Raw genomic sequence first — 11,401 nt, 5'->3', positions numbered from 1 at the left:
CAACCGCGCAGAAAATCAAGTTTCTATTACGCGTTTAGAGGAAGTGCAGCACTGAAAGTTGCGTTAGACCATTTTTTACGAAAAAGGTGGTCACCAAAATCGTGCGGGTGGCCAAATCTCTTTGAAAAGTGGTCAAATCCTTTCAATGGTTTTTCATTTCTACTGAAGATTCAGTTTTATTTAGTAACCAATCTCTCACAATAGACCCGGTGGAATCTATGTCGTTACAGGGTTTTCGGAGAAAACGTCACTTGGCTGGATTATTTTTCACTGGGTTTTTTCTTAGTTGTGTACATGTATCTCCCATATAAAAACTAAAATCGGTGGCAGGACTAACATCTTTACCGGAATGAAACCTTTGAAAACCTCTTACATGTTGCTCAAGCGAGAAGAGCCAAAAGGCCTTTTACACTTTTTTTTTGTGCGAGATAGATTACCTGTACTCTCCGATTTGTTTTGTCAATGGTAATAAATTGTTTTACATTTTTGCTTCTTTTAAGCAAATATGAAGAAAGAAATACACTGGTTTTGCAGAAGTCACTGTAGAAAGTGACCGGGGAAGTAAGAGCCTAAATTAGCCACTGGGTAGACTGAATTAAATCACTGCGTAAGGTTTTACAGGATCTGTTACAGAGGCGTTTAATCTCTGGTCTCGTGCTTCAAAGTACCGATGATTCAGATAATTAATTAAAATTCTTGAAATAAACTTATTTTTAATTTGATTTTAACTGCCATGCCTTAGCCAAGGGATTATCGGATTAGTTTTCAAATTTAATGGTTCTTTAGGGCTTAAAATGGGAGCATATACAACAGACAATGAGACATGAGAACAGCTAAATATATACAACAGACGGTTAATTAAAATTCTTTGATAACAGCTGGATTTGTAATTCACTTTGTACTTTTTTTGCACTAAACCTGCCCTGTAGAAACATCCAACCCTGTGATATTCCATGTAATGTGCCCAGTGCCCGCTTAAAGAAATGAAAAATTCCATATACCGTCGTATTCTGCAATTTTATTTATTTACTTTTTTTATTTCTTTGTGGGCACGGTGCACTAACGATGTAGAAAGAACAGCTGAAGAACAGTTATCATAGATTCAGCGTGACTTTGCATGCATTTTTAGTTTTATTTACCAGTAACATAGTAATTACTTTCATGAAGGGCCGAACGCAGATTTTTCTTTGGATACTACTTCTTCTACTACTACTACTACTACTACTACTACTACTACTACTAATACTACTACTACTACTACTACTACTACTACTACTACTACTAATAATAATAATAGTGATAATAATAATAATAATGATAATAATGATAATAATAATAATAATAATAATAATAATAATAATAATAATAATAATAATAATAATAGTCTGTAGAATTACAATAGAATTGACCTAATAAGCTTCAAAGCGATTATGCGAAACTTTCATGAATGAAGCTTGCTACATTCAGTTCATGGAATTGTAATTTGTCTATATCAAGTAATTGATACCAACAGAGAAAGGACTTAGACAACTAGTTGCATTATCGTATGTAACTGCTTTAGAATACGCTTCTTGCTTGATTTTAATTGCCATTCACTTAGCTAGTAGATAGCAGCTATGACGTAATAAATCAACGTGGATTAGTTTAGGATTATTTTTTCACTTCTCACTTGAAAAAACCGTTGTACTTTCCGCAGTGTAAGCTTTACAAAATAGGGGAAGAGGGAGAGGTGAAGAAAAGGCGAAAACAATTAAAAAACACCCCTTTTCCACGCATAGTCTGAAAGGAGGGTTACTTTGAGCGCAAAATATTTTAAATTATTATTCCGTCTGCGATGCAAATTACCTGGTGCTCAAGGAAATCTAGTATATCGTATATGGCCGATCTTTGCTAAGATTTATGCTTCTTATTATGAGAATAGTGGAAGGTAAAATATTTTTTAGATCTTTTTAGGCTGGGTTAAATGTACAGCGGCATTTGCTATTAAAGGTAACCTACATGACATATATTCGAAAAAAAAAGAAAAGCCCTTGATCCTGGGTTCACGTACGGAAGTTTGGAAGGTCTATCGAGCCACTTTTTTTTTTTTTGACCAATGGCCTCACTAAGAAAGGACTTTTACCATTTTGAAAGGGGTTACGGGGGTTATCTACTAAGGTGAAATTAAAAAGAAAAGAAAGCTAATTGAAATTGTTACTTGCTAATATCTCAGAAGCCGTGTTAGAAAGTTAAACGGATAGAACTGTAGGTAAATCACTCACCTTATATATGGAAATCGGCGATATGCAATTAATGAGTAAACCTCGGTTATCTAGGAATACACCAATGCAAACCAGCTCCAATGGTTATAAGCCTTTAGTATAATGCAGACTAAGGAGCCTATGTAGATTCACAAACAATGATTGGTCCAGGATGTCTTCAAATCCGCCAATAGACAACCGACGCGAAGTTGTAATAGAGCTTGCACGTTTTTTTTTTTATAATTTTTTTTAATATTATTTTTTTCAACTCTAGAAATGCACAAGTTAAGGAAAATCAGTCGACAGCACTGGAAAGAGCGCCCTAATATTGGTAAATTACCAGAGTTTAAAGTGATTTGTTAAAAACTAACGAGATTACCGCACCTCAAAGTCGCGAAATGTTACAGACGTTTGTATGGTGAGGGGCACAATAAACTTGCCCCCCACTTTGCAAACGTCTGAATTTTCTCACCTTTCCGGAGCTATATTTTCGCTCGCTTAAGACGGGTATCACTTTCAAATTGGGCAATTTAACTGATTTTTAGGCGCTCTTTCCAGTGCTGCCAACGAATTTTCTTGAACTTTTCCACGTCAGAAGTTGAAAAAAAAAAAAAGTGGAAGGGTCTGTAGTTAAATGTGAGAGCTCAGTTGACGTGATCAAGCATGATTTCGGAAACCAATATTTAGAATGACAGGAAGTTTACAATAACGAACGACTTAATAGATTAATTAATACAACATAAAAAAAGTCATTTCGTTTACTCAAACTGTTTCCCCATTTCTTAATAGTTTAACTCCCCGGCTTGTTGTTCATGACCAAAATTGGAAGCCCTGGAGGACTTGGAATAATTTATATTATATTTTTGGATTGACGTCAATTCTTAAATAACAGAAATTTTTGGACCAAACACAGCTGTGCGATGCCCCAGTTGCTAAAGTGTTTAAGAGTTCGTGCTAAAGAAAAGAGGCAAATGACGAACTAGCCAAAATTCTACAACAAGCGTGTAGCAAGATTACACAAAATTATCTAGCACAGAATGTCAAGATCATTTTTTGAAAGAATTACTGCAAGGACTATAAATCTGATCAAAAGAATTGAACTGGGAAATGTGTGGGCCACATTTTATGCAGCAATAAAGACGTTATGAGCTAATAGAATTTGGAAGGAGTTGACTTTGTAGGGAATTTTCCTGACATTCATCTTTTTCTAAAACCTCGCTTTGCAATTGTTAAACCTTTTTTGCTATGACAGCTTCGGTAGTTTTACTATACTCTGATACTAAAGGTATCTTCCAATGGTATCCCTTGAGACTTATTGTAGTCTTATCAGCACACATTACTCTATGTACTATTTACTTACGTTGGAGGTCACTGGATGCCATCCTCCTAAAACTGAATTGCAATGACGAAGTCTTCACCTCCTTCTTTTACTCTGCGCTAGACGTGGGTGAAATCCCTATGCCTCATCTAACCAAACGGCGCAAACAATCAGCCAGAGAATAACAAAGGTGAACAGGCGTTTCGACTCCATAGTTGCTGCAGTAAAATTTATCTTTAAGCAAATGACTGCTGGAGGAACTAGCGTCGTTTTGAAGTTTGAATCTCAATTAAACTGGGTGAAGTGTTTGTGAAGAGTAGTCAGGTGGCAGGGTAATCTGTGACAAAAAGTCGTAAGAAGATTTAATTTTCTTATTTCTCCTCTACGGGTACACGCTCTTTTTATATTTATATTAGGTACAGAGAACATTTTCCCTTCTGCCACTTCTCTAGTTCTGCAGTGGAAAACGTACCAGGTCCCAGACTTGCTCTCTAAAGTCATGCAATCCTTACCTATATTTTTAGGACAACACACCGTAACTTGGACCCCTTGTTCCAGATGTACGATGGAATTTTTGTTTGTATTTGTTTGCACATTATTGGTTTTATTTGCTTTGGAGACTTAACCCCTTCGAAAGGCGTTTTCAGCAGGCTATTGTTACTGACTCGAAACTAGACAATTGTCATGCACAAGAAACATGGTTTGTCTTCCCGAAACTGAACTCGACCAAATCATAGGGAAGACGAATTTTCTTTCTTTCTTTTTTTTTTTTTGTCTTTTTTTGGGCATTTTTGCTTGTTGGTTGTTGTAGGGGTGAGGGATGTGCAGTGGTATTTTTGGAAGGAAGTTGGTCGGTTGTAATTGACCTCTGATTCACAACCGACTCACCATCTTTGCACGCTCGATTGATGGGATAAAAACAATGTCAGGTGGTTTGTAAGGGGGCTTTTTTTAGCTTGCTTAGCTCTGACTATTCAGTGCTAATGACCACTGAGCAAAATAACATAGAAGAAGCTGAAAATATTTCATGCTCTTGTTTACTGGATCAGTTTAAGCAGAAATGCGCTTGGCAGTGTTTTGTATTGTTGCATTTCAAGAAGCTAGTTTCTTGTTAACAATTACTATTTCATAAACAGAGCACCCAATCAAGCTGTGTGGTATGGTACGTTTTTCAGAATATTTTGACCCGCAGCAAGGGTTGTCTATAGTCTCTAAAACCATAACGTATTGATATTCTACCATTTTCTACCTTTTAATCGTAATACCGAATGGCTAAGTGCACGGTCTTGGTGATCACAGACGTTCTTGCGTGGACCCTCCGATCGAAGTTAAGTCTGTTCGAAGCTGTTCTTTGCTTGTTTTTCTAATATTGTTGTGTAGTGTGATATATTCACAGTGCTCTTTCAATGCCTTTCGAAAAAATAATGAAACAGCCGACTGGTCGAAGAGTCTGTCGCCCCTGTTTTCCTATTGCTTAAAGTACACACGCTTTTTCAGCTATAGAAGATGCATAAGAAAGAAAACTTGGGTTATGAAAGTTTACAGCATCTTGCGTGAAAGAAGTCGATGGTTAGCGTTTGGGATAGAGAAAAATGAAATTCGTCCGTGTAAAAAGACTGCAGACAGCAGACTGTATACAGGGTTTAAATAAACCCGCATTTTTTGAGTATTATATTATTTTTTATTTCAAATTACAGTTCATGATGGATGGCATCATTATTAAAATTTGGTCGCTCCATTATTGTTGCTGATATAAATATCATCTCAAAGGAATCAGTGCCTAAAGCCCGATTATGTTATTTACAAGGCAAAATTAAGTAGAATCAAGTCACTCCAAAGTACCAAACACTTCTCAGTTCTTGGTTTTGCCTGATATTTTACTCTCACATAGAAGCCTGTCATCTCTCCACAGTGACTTTATGCGAAGAATATGTGAATATACCTAGAAAAGTGCTTCTTATTTACCAAATGAGCTTGCCGACAAAAATTATACATACATGAGACAATCACGAGAGACATTTCACTTATTTTAAACGAATTTAGAGTTGCTCCTAGCTTTGTGATTTATGTGCAATAATTAAGAAAAAAGGAATGTTTACTGTTATTTGGCAACTGCATGCCTCATTAAAACAGTGTTCAGTTTCTCTAGTATCCTGACTGCATGCCTCATTAAAACAGTGTGTAGTATCCTGCTGACGTTTTGTCCTGTATTTCCGACATTTCCAGTACGTGGGGATATTTTATAACCAAGCGAAACTTATAAGGTTCAGCGATGCAACGCTGTTCAACAGCCGCTGCAAATTTATCCCAGGAGTCGAAGTAAACGATAATTTCTTGTTCTTTGTTCGCTAGATCAAATCTCACGTACAAACCGCCAACTTTCAAGAATTTGGTGCTTTCTTTGCGACCTTTCTTTTTGATCGTTCATGGAGTAGGGCCCACTACGAAGTAACGATCACTTACGAGTACGTTTTGTTCTAAAGGTATCATATATACTGCTTCTCTCTCCCCGAAAGGTTATGTATCATGCATTGTTAATTTTCTGCTTTGAAAATTATGTGCTATTGGTTATTCAATAACCATGAACTTGCGTCAGTGAATGTCAACTTTAGAAGAAACTTTGGTACAGGCGCGTCTATAAAATATTTCTATTTCGGTCAATGCAGTTTTTTTTTGGGATAAGTGTGATCAAAACTTAATGATTTTTGGTAAAAGGTAGGGCAAAATGGCGTCTTTTAACTATACCACATTTTGTTTACAACGACTTTATTTCTTCGTATCGAAGTTTCATGCCGAAATTACGTAATCGTGCAGAAAATCAAGTTTCTATATCACGTTTAGAGGAACTGTAGCACTGAAAGTGGCGTTAAACCATTTTTTTACTAAAAGGTGGTCACCAACATCGTGCGCGTGGCCGAATCTCTTTGAAAAGTGGTCAAATCCTTTCAGTGATTTTTCATTTCTACCGAAGATTCAGTTTTATTTTGTCTAACCAATCTCACCCCCCTCTATAACAGACCCAGTGAAATCTATGTCTTTAACCGGGTTCTCGGAGAAAACGTCACTGGGCTGGCTTATTTTTCACTGGTTATTTTTTTCTTAGTTGTGTATCTCCCATAAAAACTAAAATGGGTGGCAGGATTAACATCTTTCCCGGAATGAAACCTTTGAAAACCTCTTACATGTTGCTCAAGCGAGAAGAGCCAAAAGGCCTTTTACACTTTTTTTTTGCGAGATCGATTACCTGTACTCTCCGATTTGTTTTGTCAATGGTAATAAAATGTTTTACATTTTTGCTTCTTTTAAGCAAATTTGAATTACGAAATACACTCGTTTTGTAGAAGTAACTGTAGAAAGTGACCAGGTATGCAAAACAAAACAAAACAAAACAAAACAAAAGAAAAAAATTAGTCGGGTAGAATCAAACTATTTGTCAGGTACCGGGCAGCCTAAATTATCACTGGGTAGACTAGATTAAATCACTGCGTAAGGTTTTACAGGATCTGTTTCAGGGGCGTTTAATCTCTGGTCCCGTGCTTTAAAGTACCGATGATTCAGATAATTAATTAAAATTCTTAGAATAAACATATTTTTAATTTGATTTTAACTGCCATGCCTTAGCCAAGGGATTATCGGATTAGTTTTCAAATTTAATGGTTCTTTAGGGCTTAAAATGGGAGCATATACAACAGACAATAAATTAAAATTCTTTGATAACAGCTGAATTTGTAATTCACTTTGTATTTTTTTGTGCACTAAACCTGCCCTGTAGGAACATTCAACGCTGTGATATTCCATGTGATGTGCCAAGTGCCTGCTTACAGAAATAAAAAATTCTATACCCTCGTATTCTGCAGTTTTAAATTTTTCTATTTCTTTGCAGGGACGGTGCACTAACGATGGAGAAAGAATGTCATGCACATTACAGCTGAAGAACAAACTATGTTATCATAGTTGTTTCAGCTTGACTTTGCATGCAATTTCGTTCAATTACCAGTAATAAAGTAATTACTTTTATGAAGGTTCGAACGCAGATTTTTGTATAGACAATAATGATGATGATAATAATAATATTCATAATAATAATAATAATAATAATAATAATGATAATAATAATAATAATAATAACTTAAATTTTCTCCCCGTTCAAAAATAGAGAGTGTAGAATGGAAGTGACCTAATAATCTTCAAAGCGAGAATACGAAACTTTCATGAACGAAGATTGCTTCATTAATGGAATTGTAATTTGTCTGTATCAGGTAATCTATACTAACAGAGAAAGCACTTAGACACCTAATCGTATTATCGTATGCAATTGCTTTAAAATACACTTCTTTGTATAACATGATTTTAATTGCCATACACGTAGCTAGTAGATAACAGCTATGACGTAATAAATCAACGTGGATTAGCTTAGGATTATTTTTTCACTTATTACTTGAAAAAGGTCTTACTTTCCACAGTATAAGCTTCACAAAACTGGGGAAGTTCGAGGGGTGAACAAAAACAGAAAACAATAAAAAAAACACCCATTTCCGACGTATAGTCAGTAAAGACAATTACTTTGAGCGCAAAATAGTTAAATCATTATTCCGTCTGCCATCCAAACTACCTTCTGGTCCTCAGGAAAATTTACTATCCTATATGGTCGGTCTTTGCTAATATGCCTCTTATTATGAGAATAGTGGAAGGAAAAATATTTTCCCTCGTTTTTTTTTTTATGTGCTGGGTTAAATGTACTGCCGCATTTGTTTAGTCTATTGCTAAAGATAACCCACATGTATATTTAAAAAAAAAAGCCCTTGTCCTGAGTTCATGATCACGTATGGAGTTATGGAAGGTCTATGGAGCCACTTTTTTTTTTTTGACCACTGGCCCCACTAAGAAAGAACTTTTACCATTTTGATAGGGGTTACAGGGGTTATCTACTGAAGGTGAAATTAGAGAAAAGAAAGCTAATTGAAGTTGTTACTTGCTAGTATCTCATAAGTGGTGTTTAAAGTTAAACGGATAGAGCTGTAGCTAATTCACTTACCTTATATATGGAAATCGGTGAAATGCACTTAATGAGTAAACCTCGGTTATGTAGGAATACACCAATGCAAACCGGCTCCAAGGATTATAAGCCTTTATTATAATTAAGACTAAGGAGTCTATGGAGATTCACGTGCAGTGATTGGTCCAGGACGTCTTAGTAAAATCCCCCAATAGACAACTAGCGCGTAGTTATTATAGACCCTTTCCCCGTTTTTTCTCAACTCTTGAAATGGACAAGTTAGAGAAAATCCGTCGACACCACTGGAAAGAGCACCTTTGATAACTACCTTACGTCACAACTTGGCGGCCATATTAGAAATCGGCGATTTTCGTACACTGTTCGTCGTTTTCGTTGTTTGTTCGTCATTGCTCGCCGTATGTACTCATAATTCCACTGGAAATTGGCGAGAAGACATTTCTCTTCATGTGTGCCCAAGATGGCGAGCAACAAGCCATAATAGAAGGAAAATTTTGGGCCGAGAAGTTTCAGGGCGGTTGAATTCAGACGTCCAAATGAGGTATGTTTTTCAACTTTGCCTTCAAGTTTAGGTTAGTAAACGATTTCTGCCACAGACCAAAAAACTTTAGAGCTGATCTTTAGACTCTTTCCTTTCGATGAAATTGTTGTTTATCCCAATACAAACTACAGAAAAAAAATGCATGAGGTGGACTTGGTTTACGTCTTTTTAAGTCGCTTACCGCCATTTTTTGTTTTCAACTTTGTTGTCAATCGTTCTATTTGTTGTCATATTCACGATATCTTGTCACTGTACTATATTTTCACCGTGAGGAAACGTTTTTTACATTGATAGTTCATTTCACTGCGGTAAATTGCCTGATGAGATCCAAATAAGACAAAACGAATTAGTTCTTTGTCAAAGGATCGACTGTAATTATTCTCCGTTTAAGGTTTCCAGGGCATAATTATACTCGAATCTGTTGTTTCATGCACTGCATCGACCGTTCTCCGTTTGGCAGTTTTAAAGCAATAAAGGGGGTTGGTAGGCCTACACGACTTTTAATTTACCTCATGCCAAAATGTTGCTCGTTACAATAATAAAGTTTTTATCGTCTGCTGGGTAGATCATGCTCTGGAAGGTTGATCTACATTGTCACTGAGCAAATGTGATTTTAACCGTTTGTTTCACACTGAGAGGTCGTGGCACAAGTATAGATTTACCGTGGTTTTTGTTTCTGGTCGGCAGGATTTTCCCTCTGATGCAACAGAATTTTCTTTGACCTTTTTGAGGCGTAATGCTTCTTGTTACGGCTGAATAAATGCCTCTCATTAGCTGTGTTTTCGGTCCGTACTGTAAATTACGGACCGAGTTTTTTTCCATCAATTTATGGCCCAAGCGCGAAGCGCGCGGGCCATAAATCATAAATCGATGGAAAAAAAAAAACAAACAAAAAATCAAGGATCCGTAATTTACAGTACGGACCGAAAAACGAGGCTAATAAGATGTTTAATATATGGCTTCTTCCAGTTTGGGGGACCGGAAACAAGTGCAGGACGTGCGATTTGACAATCATTTGACAGGCGTCAAGAAAGAAAGTTTGGCTCACGAAAACAATAGCACACAACAAAGGGTTTCCGAGAAAGTGAAAACAAATTCGCATGTTGAAAGAGTTTATTTGGTCAAAACTAAGAGCGCTGTAAGTTTTAGCTCTTTAATGTAACGCTGGAGTATTTTGGAAACCGGGCACTGTGTCTTTCTCGAAGTCGTTTCCATCTTTCCTCCGTTGGTCCTTGTAAAAAAAAAAAACACACTGCAAAAGGCAAAGAAGGTAAGGTAATTTTGTTGTCATTGTCGAAGGATTCGCTAGTTAATTTTTCGGGGGAAAACCTCTCGAATTTCTGCCAGTTCATTCCCGTCTTCAAGCGTGATCTGCCTTAAAATTTTCAAACACGGACCATATTTTCTTCCACGGAAAGGTTACGATTCAGTTTCTACATCAGCTTCGTTCTCATTCAAACAAAGCTAGGTTAAAATCTGGAAAGGCAAAGTCAACATCCCAGTCCTCAGGGTTTACAGACATATTTTTAAGTATATTCGGTCAAAACTAAGAGCACCGTAAGTATTCACGCGCCAATGTGACGCTGGAGTCTTTTGAAAACTGGACATTGTTTCTGGCTCGGAGTCGCCTCTATCTTTCTTTCGTTGGTCTTTGGAAAAACACTGCAAATGACAAAGAAGCTCGCCAAGATGATTGGGTGTAGGCATGTTTGTTATCATATTTGTCGAAGGAATTACTCATTTTCTCTTAGGCAAAATATCTCGAATCTCTGCCAGTCGATTTTCGTCTTCCACGGGACGAAAAAACGGATTTCCCGAACGTCAAAGGTGAAGTCAAACGGGCGATAAAGGCCACCTTTGCACACCTTTGTACAACTTTGACGCGCGACAAATGTTTACCTTTGCTCGCGGTCAAAGGCGAGTCTTCAGGCGATAAAGGCCGTTTTTGTCACGCCTTTAACCCCTACCTTTGACGCGCGTCAAAGGTATATTTCATTAGCATTTGTACCCCTATCAAAGGCGTCGTCAAATATGTCTGAGATTCAGGCCAAAGGTGTGACAAAAGCGCGGTAAAGTTATGTCTGTGATTAAAGTCAAAGGCTTGTGAAAAGTGTCGTCAAAAAAAATGTCTGAGCCCCAGGTCAAATGTGTGACAAAGTTGTCGTCAAATGCGTCTGAGATTTAAGTCAAAGGTTTAATAAAGGTGTTGCCAAATATGTTTGGTTTTTTTCCTCCCCTCACATCGCGCCTCTCGCTCGGCTCGCGCTTCGCGTGAATTCCGCGTTCGC

This window comes from Porites lutea, chromosome 7 (assembly GCF_958299795.1).
Source record: "Porites lutea chromosome 7, jaPorLute2.1, whole genome shotgun sequence".
In the NCBI taxonomy this organism is placed as follows: Eukaryota; Metazoa; Cnidaria; class Anthozoa; order Scleractinia; family Poritidae; genus Porites; species Porites lutea.
Note: the sequence above shows the minus strand (reverse complement) of the source record.